This window comes from Hylobates moloch, unplaced genomic scaffold (genome assembly GCF_009828535.3).
Source record: "Hylobates moloch isolate HMO894 unplaced genomic scaffold, HMol_V3 SCAFFOLD_20, whole genome shotgun sequence".
NCBI classification, from domain to species: domain Eukaryota; kingdom Metazoa; phylum Chordata; class Mammalia; order Primates; family Hylobatidae; genus Hylobates; species Hylobates moloch.
The window spans coordinates 33,149,367-33,172,631 of NW_026652295.1; the positions used below are offsets into that span (position 1 = coordinate 33,149,367).

A 23,265-nucleotide genomic window follows, 5' to 3' on the forward strand; every position below is an offset into this window, starting at 1 on the left:
TTTTCATGGATCCACAGTGTTATACATATAAGTCAGAGAGAAGAGACAAACTTCCTAACAGAGGAATTCCAAACAATATATGTAGATACTCCCTGTTTCCAAGAGGTAGAGCTTAATTCTATACATCTCCCATTCCCTCCTTAAGAGTGGGCTAGCCTTGTGATTCGCTTCCAAAAAATTGAATAGGGAGAAGGAAAAACAGTAACTCTACAATAGAAAAACCTGGCAAACATACTACTTAACCAAGTGATCAAGGTTAGCATCACCAGTGATATTTGATGAATATCAAGTACCCTTGATAGGGTGCTTTACCTCTGTGGTATTCTTCCTAAAGCCTGTAACATCAGTCTAATCATGAGGAAAACATCAGACAAGCTCAGATTACGTGTCATTCTACAGGATACTTGCCAGTATTCCTTAAGACAGTCAAGGGTCATGAAAAACACTGAAAGACTGAGAAATTGTCACGGACTAGAAGAGATTGGGACACATGACAACTAAGTGTAATGTGGTAGCCTAGATTGGATTCTGGAATAGAAAGAGGTCATTAGTGAAAAAATTGGTGAAATCCAAATAAAGTCTGGAGTTTAATTAATAGTAATATACCAATGTTGACGTCTTTAACAAGTGTACTACTATGATAATGTAAGGTGATAACAATAGGAAAAACTGGGTATATAAGAACTCTATATTTGCAACTTCTCTGTAAACCTAATTATTACAAAATATAAAGTCTACTAAAATAAATTGGTACAGTATTAGAAAATCATATTTCAGAAATTAACAGGTAAAACTGCAATAGAGGCCAGGCATGGTGGTTCACGCCTGTAGTCCCAGAACTTTGGGAGGCTGAGGTGGGTGGATCACCTAAGGTCAGGAGTTCAAGACCAGCCCGGCCAACATGGCGAAACGCTGTCTCTACTAAAAATACAAAAATTAGCCAGGCATGGTGGCACACACCTGGAATCCCAGCTACTGGGGCGGCTGAGGCAGGAGAATCACTTGAACCTGGGAGGGGCAGGTTGCACTGAGCCGAGATCATGCCACTACACTCCAGCCTGGGACACAGAGCTAGACTCCATCTTAAACAAAAACAAAAGCAAAAACTGCAATAGAGCTGATGCAGACCACTCTCTATGGAGAGAACTGACTAGCAAAAGACAGTGTTTTCATATCTAGCAAGGGGTAGAACAACGTTGAGCAGGGCAAAAAGGAAACCATCATGCGCCCAAGTCCTTCAGAAGCCTCAAAAACACCGTTTTATCAGCTGAAGACAGAAGCCAGTCCTATCTGCAGGGAAACACTCCCTTTCCCAGTAGAGCATTACAGATCAGTTAACGGTCTTGAAACTAGGGTTACATCAATGACTGTACAACCGAACCACCATCATCTTGATGTGGATGTTGGGCTGAGGCTGCTTGACTAATCCCAGAGCCTGTGTCTGACCAGCAGTTGTAAAGAGAAACCACTTAAGCCAAACAATAAACTGCTTCATCAATAGGCTTCCACTTGGTTCTGGGCTTCCCAAGGGGAAAGGTCAGGGGACTTGGGAAGGGACCACTTTCAAAAACCTAACGTACATGGACACCTCCCAGTGGTTAAAGGTATAGCTGAGACTAAACTCTTGGACACTTCTGATCTTTAGAGCAACCACCACTCCTTGTGCCTGGGAGTTGTGAGACATGAATGTCCTGGCGTCAGGAGGCAAAGCCTGGTGAAGGCCAACATGAAGATTATGGTGGAGGCCACTTCCAGATTTGAAGGTTGTGGGTTCAAATCTTTAGGAAGATCAACCCATCTTCAAAGCAGAACAGGAACTTCACATCCCCCTAAGGATTAAGAAACAAAAGGGGTCTGGCTGCAGTCAGCTGCTGAGCTATAAGCTACAGGCTTATATTTCATCTCTATAGAAAAGCTGGGTATGTACTGTCTAGCTTCAGTGAGAAAGGCTTGAAAGTGGACTGAAACATGCCTCAACAGTAGGCAGTGCAAAAGTCAATATTATGCTCTTTTCAGGCTGGAACCATGGAGGGTGTCGAAGAGAAGAAGGTTCCTGCTGTGCCAGAAACCCTTAAGAAAAAGCGAAGGAATTTTGCAGAGCTGAAGATCAATCGCCTAAGAAAGAAGTTTGCCCAAAAGATATGCTTTGAAAGGCAAGGAGGAAGCTTATCTATGAAAAATCAAAGCACTATCACAAGGAATACAGGCGGATGCACAGAACTGAAATTCAAATGGCAAGGATGGCAAGAAAAGCTAGCAACTTCTATGTACCTAAACTGGCGTTTATCATCAGGATCAGAGGTATCAATGGTGTGAACCCAAAGGTCTGAAAGGTGTTGCAGCTTCTTTGCCTTCATCAATCTTTAATGGAACTTTTGTGAAGCTCAACAAGGCTTCAATTAACATGCTGAGGATTGCAGAACCATATATTGCATAGGAGTACCCAAATCTGAAGTCAGTAAATGAACTAATCTACAAGCATGGTTATGGCAAAATCAATAATAAGTGAATTGCTCTGACAGACAACACTTTGATTGCTCAACCTCTTGGTAAATATGGCATCACCTGCATGGAGGATCTGATCATGAGATCTATACTGTTGGAAAATGCTTCAAAGAAGCAAATAACTTCCTGTGGCCTTTCAAATTATCTTCTGCATGAAGTGGAATGAAGAAAAAAATACCCATTTTGTAGAAGGTGGAGATGGTGGCAACAGGGTGGACCAGATCAACACGCTTATTAGAAGAATGAACTAAGGCATCTATCATGATTATTTTTCTAATCTAGTCAGTTAATAAACAGTATGTGCTCTCAAATTGAAAAAAAAAAAGTCAGTATTATGAGCAGGTCTCAACATCTTTGTGTGTGTCTCTTAGAACTGCTAAGGCAGCAGTGTGTGCATACCATTGTGAAAAGAAGGAACTTCCAGTTGTCCCAGTGCTGATCTGTCTAGTCTCAACTTCTAGTCTGCACTGCCACATAATTTACTCAGCACAGTAGCCACGCTCCCCTGACACATGTCTGGGCACTCAGATTCTTTCACCACATCTGTCAACATGCCACCTACACCTCAGCACCTAAAGGGGAAAAGGGTAGAGATAGGCTCCAGTTCATCAGCTTCTCAGTGACCTCCTGATTTCCGAGGCTTAGACCCCACCAGCAGCAGAGTACCGCTGAAGGACAACCTCTACTGAAACTCTGCATCCCTACCCATTCTCATTCCCTACCACCTCTTAACTCAAATGTACATTAGAAACTTGTTCCTTAGTATTTAGTATTATACCCAGGAATTTCCTTTTAAAATGCAAATGCCCCTCAAAAAACGTATTAAGCTACCTTAAATCTAATCATCAGAGCAACAAATCAGATCAACCAATGGGAACAAGTTCACACAGGAGAGAAGAGAAGCCTAAGAAAGGCACTGAAAGGAGAACTGAAGGGGAAACAACAAAGAAACTATTCCTATTTCACAATTTTTCCACATTATGCCCTATTTCAAAAATATGAGATTTTCCCTTAAACATGGGGAGGGAGGAGTACAGCAATCACTTAATCACTTATTTCCCTCAAATCTTAGGAAACAAGGATCCTTGCTTCCCAAATCCAGGAAATCAGTGCCATGGAATTAACAGTAAAAACCTGGCTGGGGCTGAAAAATGAAAATCTGTTCAGAATGAAAAAGGAAAAAGCAACTCTCCCATAATCGGACTGGGAGGACAGACACAGATAAAGACAAGTACAAAGTTAAGAGGAAATATTATTTCTCCCAAAGTCATGCAGCAGCAGTAAAATGTCCTAATGACCCTCTCTGTGTGGCTACTGCCTTAGTACCAATAATGCTTCCAGACCTAGTTTGCTATAGCCATCTATTACTGAGAATACCCAATTGCTAAACTGCCCTTGCTTCATGTCAACACCAAAACCCTAATTATTCCTGTTTCACCTAATCCTGTCTCAGAAACAGCAACCAATCCAGAACTGACCCCTGTCCCACCAAGCATCCCTTAAAGCTTCCTCAGAATCCTTTAGCTAGAACCCAAGCCCTACAAAAGGTGCTTCCCTCCTCCTTCCTGTTCCATGGCATTCCACAGCTCCTCTGAAGTGCCTTCACTCACTGCATCACATCAACAATCTGACTTCGTCAGACTACAGGCTTGTTCCTGATGATCTCTGAACCTAGATGCCTTCCTCTCTTCCTCTTCCTCATTCCAGCTCATAGATGCAGAGACCCCATCACCCCTTTCCTTACAGTCTTCCCTCTTGCATGACTGCCCTCCCCTGAAATGGGCTCACCTGGCTCAGCCATCAGCTGATACCATAAGGAAGGAGACGAGATGTATTCATTCAATAACAAGGGCATCAGAAAATATGATAGAGAAGGAACAGCCCTGACAATAAAGGAAAACCAGGAGTCTATGGTGCTCTAGAAGCCTAGTGACAAGTGTTTCAAGAGGACAGAGGACAGAGTCACCAGCTGGGTCCAGTGCTGCTAATAAGTCAAGTCAGTAGAGTACTAAGGACAAACCACTGGATGTAGCAAAACAAGGGTCACTGGAGAGCTTGAAAAAAGCAGTCAGTTTCAGCAGAGTAATGGGGATAGACAGCTACATAGAATTTGTGAGAGTAAGAGATCAGGAGGTGGAGACAATTATTATTGGTACATTTGCAAAGAAGTTTTGCTACAATGGAGGGCAGAGAGATGAGGAAGAAGCTAGAAGAGGAGAATTAAGAATACGCATTATTTGTTAACAGCAAGAAATTTAAAACAACTCAAATGTTCATCAGTAGGTACACAGAATATATATATAGAAGGATCTTCATTTCTTCTATATCACAGAAGAAATGAAGATTTCCATTAACTTGTTTTTGAGACAGAGAGTCTCACTCTGTCACTCAGGCTGGATGGAGTGCAGTGGCATAATCATGGCTCACTGCAGCCTTGACCTCCTGGGCTCAAGTGATCTTCCCCCCTCAACCTCTTGAGTAGCTGGGACTACACGTAGGCACTTGCCACCATGCCTGACTAATTTTTTACTTTTTGTAGAAATGGGGTCTCTCTTTGTTGCCCAGGCTGGTCTTCAACTCCTGGGCTGAAGTGATCCTCCTGCCTCAGCCTTACAAAGTGCTGGGAAGACAGGCATGAGCCACCACATCTGGCCTCTATTACCTTTTAAGAGTGCTCTCTAGGATATACATATTAAGTGAAAAAAAGTGGCCAGGCACAGTGGCTCACGCCTGTAATACTTTGGGAGGCTGAGGCAGGTGGATCACCTGAGGTTAAGAGTTCAAGATCAGCCTGGCCAAGATGGTGAAACCCCGTCTCTACTAAAAATACAAAAATTAGTCGAGCATGGTGGTGTGGGCCTGTAGTCCCAGCTACTCGGGAGGCTGAGGCAGGAGAATCGTTTGAATCTGGGAGGCAGAGGTTGCTGTGAGCCAAGATCGCACCACTGCACTCCAGCCTAGGCGACAGAGCAAGACTCTGTTTCAAAAAAAAAAAAAAAAGTAAGATGCAGATCAATATCTGTAGTTATAAGTTTGTGTTAGAAAAGGGGCAAATTTATATACATTTGCTAGTGTTTGCTAAAAGAAAAAAGCAATGAATAAAAATGAGTACCCTATAGCAGGAGGATGGGACTAGCTGAAGGGAGCAGGGATGGATATATATTATATCCATCTAAACATATTATGTAAAATAAGTTTTGACTTAGGAATCATAAAATGTTTCACATATTCAAAAAATAAAATTAGGTCAAGGTGGGACACCGTAAAAATGGAGATAAGTAAATTCCCTAGGATGGTGACTGGCACAAGGCAGGTGCTCAATAAGGAGCAAATTATTAATGCGAAAGTACTTAGCACCATAATTAGCATTAAAAAACTGCTTACTGTGTTGCCCTGTTGGAAGTTAGAGTCACTGTTAAGGGTAATGTCTGAGGATCCGGTATGTCTAATTTAACCTGGAGAACTATAACAACGACAGTAAATTGAAGGCAGAAAATACCTCCTTACTAAGATGTGTTAACATTTAATATTGCTAATTTAAATATAAATTATTGCAGAGCACAGTGGTTCATGCCTGTAGTCTGCAGCCTCTTAGGAGGCTAAGGCAGAAGGATCACTTGAGCCCACAAATGTAGCAACACAGCTACACCCTGTCTCTACAAAAAAAATTTAAAAATTAGCTGGGCATCATGGCACATGCCTGTAGTCCCAGCTACTCAGGAGGCTGAGGTGGGAGGACTGCTTGAGCCCGTAAATTTGAGGCTGCAGTAAGCTACGATTGTGCCACTGCACTCCAGCCTGGATGACAAAGTGAAGCCCTGTCCCAAAAATAATGATACATTTTAAAATAATGATAAATTATGTTGATAACATCTACCTTTGATAAGACCGGACACTAACTTGTTAATGGACACCATCTTTGGTAGGGAAGACATACACAACAAAACAGTAACTGTTTTAAAATCCATAACACTACTTTATAGGAGTCTGCTCTGCAGACCAACCACCTCCATCAAGATCATGTGGTTTCTGTGTTAAAAATACATATTCCTTAGCCACTATCTGCCATGAACTAAAACAGGTTTCATATATAGAATCTAAGAGTTTATAATGACACCTACAAAAAGGGGGAAATCAAACCAAATCTTTAATTCTTCTTCTTCATTAATTTCATTGAAAGCAACAAAAGCACCTTCTTACTCTAACAATTGAAAATTAAAGGTAAAGAATTAAGCATTTAACCAGCCTTTTTGGTAGAAATTAAATTTCAAGATAAGTCACTGTTGAGGAAGAAAAGGATTCCCCCACTTCAAAAGAATTCCAGCTAATAAAAGTAGAAGGAATTAGTACTTTGTAACTTCTAATGAAATGATTTAGCCAATCATCACAAATTGATGAAACAATTATGCAAAATATCGATTGATGGGTAGGACCTCTGCAATGGAGGGATCAGGCTGTTACCACCTGAATCCTTTAATCTTAGCATCACTAGGAGCTAAAAAATTTTGAACAGTGAAAATAATTTTGAAAAAGAAGACTAACTTATTCCTGATGTCAAAACTTATCACCAAGTGGCCCGGCACGGTGGCTCATGCCTATAATCCCAGCGCTTTGGGAGGCCGAGGCGGGCAGATCAGTTGAGGTTAGAAGTTCCGAGACCAGCCTGGCTAAACATGGTGAAACCCCCGTCTCTACTAAAAATACAAAAAATTAGCCGGGCATGGTGGCGTACTCCTGTGGTCCCAAGTACTCAGAAGGCTGGGGCAGGAGAATCACTTGAACCCAGGGGGCAGAGGTTGCAGTGAGCCAAGATCGTGCCACCGCACTCCAGCCTGGTGACAGAGCAAGACTCCAGCTCAAAAAAAAAAAACTAGTGTGGTATTGGCAGAAAGACAGATATATAAGACCAATGGAATAGAAGAAAGTGCTCAGAAACAAACCTTGTGTATGTGGCCAAATGATTTCAACAAGGGTGCCAAAACAATTCAATGGTGAAAGGACAGTCTTCTCAAAAAATGATGCTGAGAAAACTGCACATCCACATGCAAAAGAATAAAGTTGGACCCTTACCTTATGCCATATACAAAAATTAACTCAAAATGGATCAAAGACCTAAACATATGAGCTAAAACTATAAAACTCCTAGAAAAAAGCATAGGGGAAAAGCTTCATCACATTGGATTTGGCAATGGTTTCTTGGATATGACACCAAAAGCTAATAAATTAGACATCAAAATTAAAAACTGTGCACCAAATGACACAATCAACAGAGTGAAAAGGCTACCCATGGAATGAGAGAAAATATGTACAGATCACATATGTCATAAGGGGTTAATATCTCAAATATATAAAGAACTCCTACAACTCAACAGAAAACACAACCTGATTTCAAAATGGGCAAAGGACTTGAATACACATTTCTATAAAAATACAAATGGCCAATTAGCACTTAAAAAGATACTCAACATTACTAATCACCGGGGATATGCAAATCAAACCACAATGAGATACCACCTCACACCTATTATGATGGCTACTACTAAAAAAAAAAAAAATCCTTAGTTGCCCTTGGTGAAAGCTTTTGCTTACTAGAGACATCAGAAAATGCCAAATGTTGGTGAGGACATGGAGAAATTAGAACCCTTTTGTGCTGTTAGGAATGTAAATGGTGCAGCTGCTATGGAAAACAATACGATTCCACAAAAAATTGAACACAGAATTGACAAATGATCCAGTAACTCTACTTCTAGGTATATAAACTAAAGATATGAAAACAGGGTCTCAAAGAGATATTTGTACACCCATGTTCATTCATAGCAGCATTACTCGCAATAGCCAAAAGGCGGAAGTAACCTAAGCGTCCAGTAAAAGATCAATGAACAAAATGTAGTGTATATATACACCAAAATATTATTCAGCCTTTAAAAGGAAGGAAATTCTGATACATGCTATATATAATATGGATGAACCTTGATAATGTTAAGTGAAATAAAGTAATCCCAAATGGACAGATACTATATAATTCCATGTATGTGAGGTACCTAAGGTAGTCAAAATCAGAGACAGTAGAATGGCAGTTTCCAATGCCTGGGGTGAAGGGGAATGGAGAATTATGAATAGGTACAGAGTTTCAGTTTTGCAAGATGAAAGGAATTCTAGAGGTGAATACTGGTGATGCTTGTGAATATACTTATTGCCAGTGAACTGTACACTTAAAAATGGTTACAATAAATTGCATATGTTATTTTACCACAATTAATCAAAACAAAAACAAAAACATCAGAGGCCTACTGATTCTGTTATTTCTTGAAGGCCAATCAGTAATTTATTATGTGGCAGAATTAGAATTACAAGTCAGATATTTTTCACTCCTGGTCTAGTGCTTAGTGATGACATGTTGCAACACTCCCACCCCACCCCTGGTCAGTTTTGAGACTTCCACTAATCAGAAAATAACTAATATTCATGGAGAAAACACTTCCTGGAAGAAAAGATGGAAATATTATCCTAATAATTTAAACTTCTATAGCCTACGAAAAAAAGCATAATCTGAGTGGGTAATAGCACTACCACAAAAAAACGTAATATAGCACGAAACTACACTTAAGAACTTAAATTACTAATTTAAATTTCAAAGTACAATTGTGTTTAAGGATATGCAGGAAATCAAAATGATAGCTACAGTACATTAAGAGGCAAATCTATGCAGCTGGCATAAAATCATTTTGGCATTAATGTTGAAAAGCACTTAAATATAACATTGGATAAAAAGGCTTAAAATTTAAATATTGTCCATTTTACATGCAAATAGGAAGACAAATGGCTGGTACTCTTACTCCTCCAATACTTCTTTTTGTTTTTGTTTTTTTGAGTCTCACTCTGTTGCCCAGGCTGGAGTGCAGTGTCACAATCTCGGCTCACTGCAACCTCTGCCTCCTGGGTTCAAGCGATTCTCGTGCCTCAGCCTCCCAAGTAGCTGGGAGTACAGGTGCCTGTCACCACGCCCAGCTAATTTTTGTATTTTTAGTAGAGACGGGGTTTCACCATGTTGGCCAGGCTGGTCTTGAACTCCTGACCTCAAGTGATCAGCCCACCTTGGCCTCCCAAAGTGCTGGGATTACAGGTATGAGCCACCGTGCCCAGCCTCCTTCACCAATTCTGGTGAATTTACCAACCAGTATAATTGGGACATACTCGGTACATCTTGATATCTGTGAGATTTTCATCAAAGGGCAAAATTTAGAATAAGATATTGAAGAAATACTTCCAGGTATTTATTAATTCTATAACCAGAAAGTCAAATTCTAGACTACCAACTAATTACCTGATTTACACTTTTTTTTTTTTTTTTTGATGAAGTTTCACTCTTCTTGCCCAGGCTGGAGCACAATAGCGTGATCTCGGCTCACTGCAACCTCCGCCTCCCAGGTTCAAGCAATTCTCCTGCCTTTAGGCTCCCAAGTAGCTGGGATTGCAGGCATGCGCCACCACACCTGGCAATTTTTTTTTTTTTTTTTTTTTAGTAAAGATGGGGTTTCACCATGTTTACCAGGCTGATCTCGAACTCCTGACCTCAGGTGATCTGCCTGCCTGGGCCTCCCAAAGTCCTAGGATTACAGGTGTGAGCCACCGTGCCCGGCCACCTAATTCAACTTTAAATTCCAAACATTTAAAAACAACAACCACCCATTCCTCTGGTACATCTTCCAAGGTGAGGTTTAACTTCTACAGAGCTAATGTGTTAGTTTTGAACAATTAAAAACAAAATAAGATATAAGCCTCATTGGTCTTTTAAAAGAAACTCAAACCCTATCTTGGATACAATTATGAACAAAAAGTATAAAACATCATTACTGATGGTAACTAGTTACTCTTGGTGAAAGCTTTTGCTTCCTAGAGATCTTAGATAACACATTGTGTTAACTCAGCTCTCTCTTCCCTCTCCTCCTGAAAGAGGATAGGCTTTGTTTCTGGCTTCAAGGAAACTGCTCCCCATTGATATCACAAACCTAGCTGGACCAGTGCAAGAACCAGCAGAACAAATAACATAGTAACCTCTCCCCATCAACATTCTCTCCAAAGAGAACTACACTAGCACTTTAGTCATCAAATTCACTGACAGAAGTCGGAGTTGAATACAGCAACAAAGCAGAACTACCTTAATGTTTCTTCTTTTTCCCTCCTCCCCCCTTCCTCCCTTTTTTTCCTATTTCTTCCCACTATCTTCTTCATTTCTTTGGTCTTATCCAACTTTACCAAACATCCCTTCCTTCTCATCTCCACCACACGCCCTTCATGGGCCAAGGTATTTTCCTGGTTCAAATGTGAGCACAGAGCTTTGGGGGCATTAATTCAGCACCAAACTGAGTAGGTCTATCAACGTCTCTCATAGGGGTACTTAGAACTCCCTCATGGCCATCTGGACATCTCAATCCTACAAAAGGCAGTCAAACCACTCACCCACATCTGATGTGCAGAGTATACACATGTTCTCTTGGTCAGATATGCTGAAGTTGTACACCTTGATCTGTGATGGTTAGCTACTCGACTCTCTTACAGATGACCAGTGGGTGCTAATCTTCATCAAAAAGTATTGTAATCTCCAATCTATCTCCCATTCTTTCCCACAGAAGGCCTAAAGTGTACTAGTCATGCTTAACCAGAGTTTATGCTTTTGCACACCTTCTTTCAGTTTAGAAATGAAGTACCTTCTCCCAATCACCAAACATGAATCTAATTTAGTTAAAAGACTGAATTTGGTAAAGTTTCCCATATTTGGGAAAGTCCTTCCACCCTATCCTACCTCAAAGGTTATTATTTCTTACTGTTCATTATTTTTTCTTATTGAAAGGCTTTTTTTTTTTTTTTGAGATAAGAGTCTTGCTCTGTTGCCCAGGCTGGGCTGGAGTGCAGTGGCACGATCTTGGCTCACTGCAACCTCCACCTCCTGGGTTCATGCCATACTCCTGCCTCAGCCTCCCGAGTAGCTGGTACTGAAGGTGCCCGCCACCACGCCTGGCTAATTGTATTTTTAGTAGAGACGGGGTTTCACCATGTTAGCTAGGATGGTCTCAATCTCCTGACCCCGTGATCCGCCTGCTTCGGCCTCCCGAAATGCTGGGATTACAGGTGTGAGCCACTGCATCCAGCCAGGAGGCATTTTTTAACAGATTCTTTTTTTTCTCTTTTCCAAGACAGGGTCTCTCTTTGTTGCCCAGGCTGGAGTGCAATGGTCCTATCACAGCTCACTGTAGTCTTGACCTCCTGAGCTCAAGCAATCTTCTCACCTTTGCCCACAAAGTAGCTAGGACTACAGGTGCATGTCACCATGCTCAGCTAATTTTTAAATTTTTTTGTAGAGATGGGGGTCTTCCAATATATTGCCCAGGCTGGTCTCAAACTCCTAGGCCTCAAGCGGTCCTCCAACCTCAGCCTCTCAAAGGGCTGGAATTACAGGCATGAGCCACTTTGCCCGATCGTGTTTTTTTTATAGCAGTTTTAGGTTCACAGCAAAACCAAGAGATATTTCCCCCACATATGCACAACCTGCCTATCAACATACTGCACCCAGTGGTATTATTTGTTACAATCGATGAACCAACACTGACACACCATTATCACCAAAAGTCAATAGTTTATGTTAGGATTCACTCTATGTCCTACATTCTATGGGTTTGGACAAAAGTACAATGACATGTATCCCCCATTATATTAATATATCAGGCGGGGTGTGGTGGCTCACGCCTGTAATCCTAGCACTTTAGAGGCCGAGGTGGGCAGATCACGAGGTCAGGAGTTCCAGACCATCCTGACCAACATGGTGAAACCCCATCTCTACTAAAAATACAAAAATAAGCCAGGCATGGTGGCACGCACTTGTAATTCCAGCTACTCGGGAGGCTGAGAAAGGGGAATTGCTTGAACCCGGGAGGGTGAGGTTGCAGTGAGCCGAGATCACGCCACTGCACTCCAGCCTGGGCAACAGAGCAAAACTCCGTCTCAAAAAAAAAAGGTATTCAGAATACTTTCACTGCCCTAAAAATCTGTATTCTGCCTATTCATCTCTCCCTGCCCCCAGTTCTGACAACCACTGATGCTTTTACTGTCTCCGTAGTTTTATCTTTTCCAAAATGTCATAGAGTTGGAATCCGACAGTATGTAGCCTTTTCAGATCAGTTTCTTTCACTTGGTAATACGCATTTAAGGTTCTTCCATGTGCCTTAATGGCTCATTTCTTTTTAGTGCTGAGTTATACTCCACTGTCCAGGTGTACCACAGTTTATTTGTCCACTCACCAACTAAAGGTCTTCTTCATTGCATCCAAATTTTGGCAATTATAGATAAAGTTGCTATAAACATCTGTGTGCAGGCTTTTGTATGAATGTAAGTTTTCAACATCTTTGGGTAAATACCAAGGAGCACAGCTGCTGATAGGAGGGTAAGAGAATGTGGCTGTACCATTTTGCATTCCCACCAGCAGTGAATGAGAGTTCCTGTTGCTCCACATTCCTGCCAGCATTTGGTATTGTTGGTGTTTGGAATTATGGCCATCTTAATAGGTATATAGTGATATCTCATAGTCGCTTTAACTTGTCCTGAAAACATATAATGGTGAATATCTTCTCATAAGTTTTTATACGCCATGCCATCTGTGCATTTTCTTTGATGAGATGTCTGTTCAGGTCTTTGGCCTATTTTTTAACTTTTTTTTTTTTTTTGAGACAGAGTTTCGCTCTTGTTGCCCAGGCTGGAGTGCAATGGCGTGATCTTGGCTCACCACAACCTCCGCCTCCCTGGTTCAAGCTATTCTCCTTCCTCAGCCTCCCGAGTAGCTAGGATTACAGACATGCACCACCATACCCGGCTAATTTTTGTATTTTTAGTAGAGACAGGGTTTCACCATGTCAGCCAGGCTGGACTTGAACTCCTGACCTCAAGTGATCCACCTGCCTCAGTCTCCCGAAGTGCTGGGATTACAGGCGTGAGCCACCGCCCCTGTGCCTGCATATACTTTTTTTTTTTTTTTTTGAGATAGAGTCTCACTCCAAATATTGTTTCTGTCACTCAGGTTGGAGTGCAGTGGCACAATCTCGACTCACTGCAACCTCCACCTCCCGGGTTCAAACGATTCTCCTGCCTCAGCCTCCCAAGTAGCTAGGACTACAGGCACACACCACTGTGCCCCGCTAATTTTTGTACTTTTAGTAGAGATGAGGTTTCACATGTTGGCCAGGCTAGTCTTGAACTCCTGACCTCAGGTGACCCACCCACCTCATCCCGCTAAAGTGTTAAGATTACAGGCATGAGTCACTGAGCCTGGCCTTTTTACACTTTTTTTTTGGGGGGGGGATGGAGTCTCACTCTGTCGCCCAGGCTGGAGTGCAGTGGCGCGATCTCGGCTCACTGCAACCTCCACCTCCCGGGTTCACGCCATTCTCCTGCCTCAGCCTCCCAAGTAGCTGGGATTACAGGCGCCTGCCACCACGCCTGGCTAATTTTTTGTATTTTTAGTAGAGACGGGGTTTCACCGTGTTAGCCAGGATGGTCTCGATCTCCTGACCTCGTGATCCGCCCGCCTTGACCTCCCAAAGTGCTGGGATTACAGGTGTGAGCCACTGCACCCAGCCCACCTTGTTACACATTTTTGAAATTCAACCTGCTAATATTTTGTTGATGATATGTGCATCTAAGTTCATGAGAAACAGTTTTATAATTTTCCTGTAATCTTTGTCTGGTTTGGGTATTAGGGTAATGTTGGCCTCATAGAAGGAGTTAGAAAGTATTCCATTTGCTTCTATCTTCTGAAGGAAATTGTAGAGAGTTAGTATAGGCTGGGTGTGGTGGCTCACACCTATAATCCCATGACTTTGGGAGGCCAAGACAGGAAGACTGCTTGACCCAGGAGTTCAAGACCAGCCTGGACAATATGGCGGAATGCTGTCTCTACCAAAAGAAAACTAGCCAGGTGTGGTGACACATGCCTGTAGTCCCAGCTACTTGGAAGGAATATAAAAAGAGAAGGAGTATAATTCTTCATTAATTCTTGGTAGAATTCACCAGAAAACTCATTTGGACCTAGTGCTTTCTGTTGCAGAAGTTTGTTAATTATTGATCCAGTTTCTTTAACAGACAAAAGCCTATTAAAGTTGTCTATGTTTTCTTGAGCAAGCTATGGCAAACTGTGTATTTCAAGGAATTATTCCATTATATCTAGGTTATCAAGTTTGTGGGCATAGAGTTGCTCATAATATTTCTTAATTATCCTATGTTGGCCATGCTGGTCTTGAACTCCTGGGCTCAAGTGATCCTTCTGCCTCAGACTCCCAAAGTGCTGGGATTATAGGTGTGAACCACTGTGCCTAGCCTCAATATTTAAAATATTTCATTCCACTCTCTTCTTGATTGCATTTCTGAGGAGAAATCATATGTAATTCTTACTGTTGCTCCTCCATAGGTAAGATATTTTTTCCCTTTGGCTTCTTTCAAGATTTTTCTTTATCTTTGATTTTCTGCAGTTTGAGTATGATATGCTAGATGTCATTTTCTGGGCATTATCCTGCTTGGTGTTCTCTGAGCTTCCTGGATCTGTGATTTGATGTCTGACATTAATTTGGAGAAATTTTCAGCCATATTGCTTCAAATATTGTTTCTGTTCCTTTCTCTATCCTCCTTCTGTTATTCTCATTATGTGTGTATGTTATGCCTTTTGTAGTTGTCCCACAGCTCATGGATACAGCAGTCCTTCCTTATCCATGGAAAATAAGTTCCGAGACTCCCAATGGATGCCTGAAAGTATGGAAAGTACTAAATCCTATATATACGATGTTCTTCCCTATATATACATACCTATGATAAATTTTGACTTATAAATTAGGCCCAGTAAGAGGTTAACAATAACTGATAATAAAATAGAACAATTTCAACACTATGCTAGTATCACTACTCTTGCATTTTGGGGCATTAAGTAAAATAGGGGTTACTTCGACACAAGCACTGCAATATCCCAACAGTTGATCTGATAACCAAGATGGCTACTAAGTGACTAACAAGTGAATAGTGCATACACGTGGATATGCTAGACAAAGGGATGATTCATATCCTGGGCAAGATGGAACGCCCCTGAGAATGGAATGCAATTTAAAACTTAAGAATTGTTTATTTCTGGAATTTTCCATCTGGTATTTTCAGACTGTGGTTGACTACGGGTAACTGAAACCATGGAAAGTGAAACTTTCCTATCCACCAGATAGGGTGGTGGGGAGGCTACTGTATTCTGGGGTTTTTTTTGTTTTGTTTTTGAAACAGAGTCTCACTCTGTCGCCAGTACGGAGCGCAGTGGCACGATCTCAGCTCACTGCAACCTCCGCCTCCTGAGTTCAAGCGATTCTCCTCTCTCAGCCTCCCAAGTAGCTGGGACTACAGGCACGTACCACCATGCCCAGCTAATTTTTGTATTTTTAAGAGAGATGGGGTTGCACCATGTTGGCCAGGATGGTCTCGATCTCTTTACCTCGTGATCCGCCCGCCTTGGCCTCCCAAAGTGCTGGGATTACGGCGTGAGCCACAGCGCCCGACCCTGGGTTTGTTTTTTTAAGCAAGGAGGTCTCACTATGTTGCCCAGGCTGGACTTGATCTCCTGGGCTCAAGGAATGTTCCTGCCTCAGCCTCCCAAATAACTGGGACTACAGGCACACATCACTGTACCTGGCTTGTTCTATTTTTATTCGGCCTTTTCTCTCTTTTTCAGTTTTGCAATTTCTATTGACATATCCACAAGCTCAGAGATTATTCCTTCAGTTGTGTCCAGTCACTAACAAGCTCATCAAAGTCATTTTTCATTTGTTAGTTTATCTCTAGCATTTTGATTCTTTCTTAGAATTTCCATCTCCCTGCCTACATTATCCATCTGTTCTTGCATGTTGTCTACTTTTTCCATTGAAGAACTTAGCATACTATTTATAGTTTCTTAAAAAATTCCTGGCCTAATAATTCCAACACGCCTGCCAAAACTGATTCTGATGCTATTCAATTTCTCCAAACCGTGTTTCTTGCTTTTTAGTATGCCCTGCTGAAAGGTAGACAGGATGTACTGGCTAAAAGAAACTGTAGTAAAGAAGCCAGTAGTAATGTAATGGTAAGGTGTGATTAGGTTTCAGTCCTTTGGTGAACCTACACTCCTGGACTATGAACTTCAGCAGTGTTTCTCAGTCCCCCATTCCCCCCCTTTTTTTGAGACAGGGACTCACTCTGTCACCCAGGCTGGAGGGCAGTGGCGCGATGTTGGCTCACCGCAACCACCTCCGCCTCCTGGGTTCAAGCCATTCTCGTGCCTCAGCCTTTCGAGTAGCAGGAATTACAGGCATGTACCACCACGCCCAGCTAATTTTTCTATTTTTTGATAGAGACAGTTTCAAGGAGTGAGCCACCATGCACAGCCTAATACATTTTATTATTTGCTCACTATTTATATATCTTGCCCTATCCCAGCAAAAGGAAGTATCTACTCAGAGAAACAGAAAGAACATTAGTGGCTGCCAGGGGCTGCAGGAAGGCAGGAAAGGGGAGTGACTGCTTAACAGGTATGAGGTTTTCTTTTGGGGTTATAAAATACATTGGAATCAAATACAGATAACGGTTGCACAACACCATAAATGTACTAAGTAACACTAAACTGAATGCTTTAAAATGATTTATTATTATGTGGATTTTACCTCAATTAAAAAAAATCCATAATAGTTTATAGTTTAGTTAATAGTAATCTAGTGGAATGGTATGGAATTACTAAAAACTGTGTTTTTACAGTATTTAATGTTAAGGGGAAGAAGTTCTAAAACTAGTGAATGGGAGAAAAAAGTAGGTTACATAAGAATATGTGGCACGATACCACATTTAAACAACAAAAAAGTTTTTTGCTTTTAATACATAGATTTTAAAAAACTATGTGGAAATGCATACATTAATAGTGTTTAGGCCAGGCGCAGTGGCTCACACCTGTAATCTCAGCATTTTGGGAGGCTGAAGTGGGTAGATCACTTGAGGTCAGGAGTTTGAGACCAGCCTGGCCAACATGGTGAAACCCCGTCTCTACTCAAAATACAAAAATTAGTTAAGCGTGATGGCACACACCTATAGTTCCAGCTACTAGGGAGGCTGAGGCAAGAGAACAGCGTGAACCTGGGAGGCGGAGGTTGCAGTGAGCCAAGATCGCACCACTGCACTCCAGCCTGGGTGACAGAGCGAGACTTCATCTCAAAATAAAATAAAATAAAAGCGTTTATATTTGGATGGCACAACAAATGTTTCCTTTTCTCTTTAGACTTTATTTTCTATAATAAATCATGTATTTCTTTTTATCAGAGCAAATAATTTTTTTATTTTTTTTTTTGAGATGGAGTCTTGCTCTGTCACCCAGGCTGCCTCCTGGGTTCATGCCATTCTCTTGCCTCAGCCTCCCGAGTAGCTGGGACTACAGGCGCCCACTATCACACCCGGCTAATTTTTTTTTTTTTTTTTTTTGTATTTTTAGTAGAGACGGGGTTTCACTGTGTTAGCCAGGATGGTCTCGATCTCCTGACCTTGTGATCTGCCCGCCTCAGCCTCCCAAAGTGTTGGGATTACAGGCGTGAGCCACTGCGCTCGGACAGAGCAAATACACTTTTAAAACAATTTAATCACAAGTAACTAATAAGTTTAGCAATGTGACTGATTTAAGTCTTCAACTAAGAGAACAAAACATATAATAAAGTGGTAAAACTAAATTCAAACATTTCAATAATTACATTAAATGTGAATGGTCTAAACACACCAATTAGAAAACACAGATTGTTAGAATGGAGGAAAAAAAGATCCAACTACATGCTATCTATAAGAAACTCCAAATAAAATGATACATGTAGGTTGAAAGCTAAAAGATAAAGACCTTGTAAACACTAGTCAAAAGAAAGTTAAAGTGGCTATACTAGTATCAAAGTAGTCTTCAGAACAAAGAAAATTATCAGGGAAGAAAAGGGATATTACACATTAATAAATGGGTAATTCACCTAAAAGATAATCCTAATATGTTATGTACCTAACAACATAGCTTCAAAATACATAAACTAAAAACTGATAACTGAAAGGAGAAAAAAAGTAACAACACAAATCCACAACTGTAGTTGGACCTTTCAACACTCCCTTCTCAGTAACAGAACTAGTAAACAACAACAAAAATCAACAGATATAAAGGAACTGAACAACAAAATCAACCAACTGGATCGAACTGACATTTATAGAACACTCAATTCAACAAAGCGAAATACACATGCTTTTGAAGTACACATGGAATACTCACCAGGATAGACAACATCTCTTGGGTCATAAATACCTTAACAAATTAAACAAAAAATCAAATCAGCCAGTGTGGTAGCTCAAGTCTATAATCCCAGCACTTTGGGAGGCCAAGGTGGGAGGACTCCTTGAAGCCAGTAGTTTGAGACCAACCTGGGAAACAAAATAAGACCCTGTCCCTACAAAAAATAAAAAGTAAAAAACAAGACAGGCATGGTGGTGCGCACCTGTAGTCCCAGCTACTTGGGAAGCTGGGCAGAGTGAGAGCCTGTCAGAAAGGGAAAGGGAAAAGAAAGGGAAAAGAAAGGAAAGAAAAGGAAAAAGAAGAGAATAGCAAGAAAAGGGAAGGGAAGGGAGGGAGACACAGACGGAGAGAGGGAGGGAATGAAATCACACAAAGGATATTCTCTGACCACAATGGAATTAAACTAGAAACTATTAACAAAGCTGGGAGCACATGCCTGTAATCCTAGCACTTTGGGAGGCAGAGGCAAAAGGATCGCTTGAGCCCAGGAATGAAACCAGCCTGGACAAGCTAGCAAGACTCCATCTCTACAAAATAAAAATAAAAATTAAAAATATATTTTAAAAAAGAAACTAAACAAGATAAAAATTTCCAAATGTTTGAAAATTAAACAACACACTTCTGCATAATCTATAGGTCAAACAGGAAGTCTCAAGGGAAATTAGAAGATATTTTGAGCTGAATGAAAATAAAAATACATTTCTGCATTCACTGCAGTGTCTAAAAATTAAAAAAATACATTTCAGAAGTTGTGGGATTCAACTAAAAGCAACACTTAGAGGAAAATTTATAGTACTAAACACATATTATAAATGAAGAAAGGTCTCAAAGCAATAATCTCAGTTTCTACCTTAAGAAACTAGAAAATAAATCAAGAAGGAAGGAATTAATAAAATTAAGAGCAGAAATACATACAATTGAACACAGAATAGAGAAAAACCAATGAAACCAGAAGCTAATTCTTTGCGAAGACCAATAAAATTGGGAAATCTATCAAAAGAAAGAAAAAGAGAAGAGACACAAAATATCAAGAATGAAAGACGGGATTATCATCAAACATAGATGTTAAAAGGATAATAAGAGGATACTACAAACAACTCTATGAACATAAATTCAACTTAGATGAAAAGGACCAACTCCTTGAAATTTTCCCACATCACTCAAGATGAAATAGATTACCTGAATAGACCTATAACTATGAAAATAAGTTGAACTAGTAATTGAAAACTTAAACACCTCCAGGTTTGAATGGTTTTGCTGGAAATTCTTTAGAAGAAGAATAACACCAATTCTATAAAATTTCTTACAGAAAAAAAATGGTACAACATATCAGCCAGCATCCACAGAGCTGCACTGTCCAAAAGAGCTGGCCACTAGCCATAGGTGGCTATTGAGTACTTGGGATGTAGCTAGAGTCACATGTTGAAAAAATATTTTGGCTATATTCAGTTAAATAAAATGTATTATTAAATATTTTTTAAAGTCCTCAAATAAGGCTCAGGTCAGAAATAAAATTTACTTTCACAATCACTTCTGATTTCTAAATATATAAGAGAAATTATGAAAATAAAAAGTAAAAATGACTGTGAAATCTACTGAGCCAAAACCAAACCCACTTTAGAATTAAATTGTTTTCAAGATCATATCAAAACAAACTATAAGCAAAACTCTTAGAAATCTGGCTGGGCACGGTGGCTTGGCTCACGTCTGTAATCCCAGCACTCTTGGAGGCCGAGGCAGATGGATTGCATGAGTCTAGGAGTTTGAGACCACCCTGGGCAACACAGCAAAACCCCATCTCTAATCAAAATACAAATTAGCCGAATGTAATGGCGCGTGCCTGTAATCCCAGCTACTTGAGAGGTTGAGTTGGGAGAATCACCTGAGCCTAGGAGGTCAAGGCTACAGTGAGCCAGGATCGTGCCACTGCAGTCCTCCAGCCTGGGCAACCACGGTGAGACCCTGTCTCAAAAGAAAAAAGAAAAAAAAAAAAGAAAGAAGAGAGAGAAAGAAGAGAGAGAGAGAGAGAGAGAGAGAGAGAGAGAGAAAGAAAGAAAGAAAGAAAGAAAGAAAGAAAGAAAGAAAGAAAGAAAGAAAGGGAAAGAAAGAAAAGAAACTCTTAGCAATCTTATTTTTTTTTTTTTTTTCTGAGACAGAGTCTCAGTCTGTTGCATTGTCCAGGCTACAATGCAATGGCACGATCTTGCCTCACTGCAACCTCTGCCTCCTGGCCTCCTGGGTTCAAGTGATTCTCCTGCCTCGGCCTCCCGGGTAGCTGGGATTACAGGTACCCGCCATCATGCTCAGCTAATTTTTGTATTTTTGTAGAGGTGGGGTTTCACCATATTGGACAGGCTGGTCTTGAACTCCTGACCTCTGGTGATCCACCCGCCTCAGCCTCGCAAAGTGCTGGGATTACAGGTGTGAGTCACCACGCTGGGCTTGGAAATCTTAAGAAACTGGAAGGACATTAGTTACTACAAAGCGAAATTCAGACTGGATGTAGTGGTTCACATCTGTATTCCCAGCACTTCAGGAGGCAAAGAGGAAGAATTGCTTGAGGCCAGGAATTATAGACCAACCCTGGCAATGCAGTGAGACCCCAGCTCCACAAAAAAGGTTTTAAAAATATTAGCCAGGTAGGTAGTCCCAGCTACTTGTGAGACTGAGGTGCGAGGACTGCTTGAGCCCAGGAGTTCAAGGCTACAGTGAGCTATGATCCTGACGCTGTCCAGCCTGGGTGATAGAGTGAGACACTCTATATCAAAATAATAAGTAAAATAAAATAAAATAAAAATTCAGAGGCCAGTAGGCTCACAACATTCTTTCTTGGGGCTGAATGTCCAACACTGACATTCCCTTTGTAAATAAAGGAAAGTATAAGCTCTTTAACAATAAAAGGAGAAAAATAAAAAGCTAAAGAAAGATTTTTTTTCAAAATAAAAATTACAGAACAAACTAATTAATTTCTAACCGAAAAATATCCTTGCCACTTCAAGGTAAAACCCATTACATCATTATAAGGCTGGTGTCAAACCATCATTACAGGAACAGAATGCAATCTGCTTTTCAATAGGAGATTATCCTCTTCAAAGATCCCCAGACTAATGTGAGGTTTCTAAGAATGAAGTTATGACTACATTCTGAACAGTAATTAAGGAATATAAACTGCATCAAAAACTAAGCTATTAGATAAAAGTTTAAAAGCCCTATACACTGTTTAAGATACCAATCATCATTATGTTAAAAAAAAAACCACATATTAGTTTTATAGCATATACTGATAATTTGAATAAAAGTCAATTATGCTTACTTCCTTATTTATAAGAAACATGTTCTAGTCTGATCTAGGGGCAAGTGTACACAATGGCACTTACTAAAAACTCCCATCACACAACAATTCAGTGAAACCTTCTTAAGAATTTCTTACCTGAAATGGTTTCAGCATATATGTCAACATATTTTTTTTGTAAAGAGAAAACATACATATCTAATTTTTAAGTATTATCTTTTTATTAATTTTTAATATCTCTGAAATCAAGATGGACCATCTAATGTTTTCATTTAATATGGCAGTGGCTCTACCTCCTCTCTCCCCTACAAGGAAAGTAATCATTAAACCAAGGATGCATATTAAAATTACTGTCACTTCAGAACTGGGGAAGTGCAGTAAGTTCTGTTTGCAAATGTTATACTCTGACAGGGCTATATTCCCTAAATAAGTAAAACACTTTAACTAGATCTGGCCTAAGCTATAGTCCTTACTATGCAAATAAGTAAAACACTTTAACTAGATCTGGCCTAAGCTATAGTCCTTACTAATGCATATATACAAAAAAGTTAAGGATTATATTAAGATACAAATTATGCTGAAATATGTAATCTTTAAAATAGTCAATGGTTTTACAACTATTTATTTTTCTTTTAACAGTAAGTATGCTAGTATTTTAATACAGAACTGTACTTGGTTTTAAAAATTCTTTAAGGAAATATCACTACTCTCTTAAATTCAGAATTTCTGGAATCCAATATTTCAGACTAAAGAAGCTTCTGTTTAACAGAAGGGCGCTGGCTACCATGAGTAAAAAAAGGTGCAGCTTTCAAATTATATTTTTGCCCTCTACCAAATCCTTTTCTATACATGTGTATGGTATGTTGAGGAGTAAGAAAATTAATTTTAAAGCAAACATCATTAGCACTAACAGCACACATTAACACTACTCACAGCCGAGTGACTAGGCAGTGAAAACATTTGATGCTTTACTGCCTGGACATTCAATATCTTGTTAATTACTACACTTTACAAAGGATCACTGCTTCATCTGATTTTTAAATTTTTGATGGCCCATAGAAGTTTCAAGACCCACATATATGCATTTTAGAGGTTAATCTGAACAGTACAGTCATTT

General features: G+C 40.3%; 1 protein-coding gene and 1 pseudogene across 3 annotated transcripts in view; one reads left to right on the plus strand and one right to left on the minus strand.

Annotated features, from left to right (window-relative positions):
* Positions 1–23,265, minus strand: part of ILRUN (inflammation and lipid regulator with UBA-like and NBR1-like domains) — a 108,484-nt gene that overhangs the window by 25,309 nt on the left and 59,910 nt on the right. The window lies entirely within an intron of this gene.
* Positions 1,928–2,756, plus strand: LOC116459626 (60S ribosomal protein L7-like; annotated as a pseudogene).